Source organism: Mus pahari, chromosome 14 (genome assembly GCF_900095145.1).
Source record: "Mus pahari chromosome 14, PAHARI_EIJ_v1.1, whole genome shotgun sequence".
NCBI classification, from domain to species: domain Eukaryota; kingdom Metazoa; phylum Chordata; class Mammalia; order Rodentia; family Muridae; genus Mus; species Mus pahari.
This window is the reverse complement of record NC_034603.1, coordinates 43205822-43207501: the sequence shown is the minus strand read 5'-3', so window position 1 is coordinate 43207501 and position 1680 is coordinate 43205822.

Genomic DNA, 1680 nt, shown 5'->3' with positions numbered 1-1680 from the left:
GATCATAGAGGATCTAATAACACTCTAGGTATTTGTAGATCAGAGAATGTTCTAGCCTGGCCTGGTGTGGTGGTACACTTCCATACTTACAGTGTCTAAGAGGTAGAGGCAGGGGGATCCAGAGAAATCTAATGCCAGTCTTCACTATATCATCCATGCCAACTTCACACACACACCAGAGAACCCCACAAGACAAACAAAACAAAAACCGGGAGGAAAGAAAAGAGCCAGAGAAACCTTAACAGGAAACCCTCCCAACTCAAAGCTTCCACAACTCCACACATCGAAGACCAGGATAACACTGGAGCCAAGAAAAACGACTCAAAGCAATCACATTCACTAGAGAGTGGTGAAATCATTTGCATAGCAATTTATTCATATACCATAGGGCTCAATGTTCTCTCCTCAGTGAAGCTCCTCCCTTTTGCTGGAAGGCAGAGTCTATCAGTAAGTTGCTGGGTAAGGTGTTCAGTTAACCATGGTATGACCAGGGTGACCAGACCCTTATCAAATGAGGCACCACCAACCTGGCATTGAACTCAGGACCTCATGAATGCCAGATAATGTTCTGGCTGCCATGTCGTTTTTTTCTTTCTCTTCTTTAGTTTGTTTGTTGAAACAGGGTCTCATGTAGCCCAGGCTGGCCTTGAACCTTGAACTCTTGATCCTTCTGCTTGTCATTCCCAAGTGCTAGCATTATCAGCATGTGCCACCTTGCCAGGTTCAAGTCTTTGTTATTTATCTCTCTTTGCTCCTATTTTCCTGACTGTAATGGAGATCTCATACAATGTTCTCTCTCTCTCTCTCTCTCTCTCTCTCTCTCTCTCTCTCTCTCCATCCCTTTGTTCCTCCTCCTTGTCTTTGCTTCCTTTGGATGTTATCCAATTATCACGTCTCCATCCTGTCACCCACCCCCCCTCCTCCATAGTTCGCCTCTGCCCTGGTTTATCCTTCTGTCTCACTGCACATCTCTGATTCTGACTCTGGTCTCTGTCTTTGTCAGCCTGTCTCACCACTTGTGCTTTGTCCTTCTGCCCATCATGCTTCCTGTTTCTATATAGCAACCCTTCCTCTTGCCTGCCTCTCCCATCTTAGACCCCTCTCTAATCCCCCTCGTCTCTATTTCCACCTCTCCTCACTGTTAGTCTCTCCATTTGCCACTGTCATCCATCTCTCCTGAGTCTACGTGAGCTGGTCCTTTCTTGGGGTCCCTTTCTGCCCACATTCTTGTTTTTCTTGCCTTTTTGTTTGTAATCATTTTGCCAGTGCTATGATTCGGGTTCCTCTCAGCCTCCATAACTACTTTTCTTATGATGTCTGCGGCTTTGCTCTTCCTCGCCCTTGAGAGCTCTGTGCCTAGATTCTCGATGGGTTTAATCTTTCTCTCTTCCTTCCAGACCTCTATCTGTGCACATCTGTCTTCCTCATCCTCTGTCTTTCTCTTTTTTCACTTCTTAGCGTACTTCTTAGCAGCGCCTTCCTTCCTTCCTTCCTCCCTTCCTCCCTCTCCCTCCCTCCCTCCCTTTTTTTCTTTTTCAAGACAAGGTTTCTCTGTCTTTGACTGCTCTGGAACTCAATGTGTAGATCAGGTTGGCCTCAGAGATCTGCCTCCCTCTGCCTCTCAAGTGCGAAGTGCAATATGTGTCACCACTGCCCGGCTTGGCAGTACTTTTTTTTTTT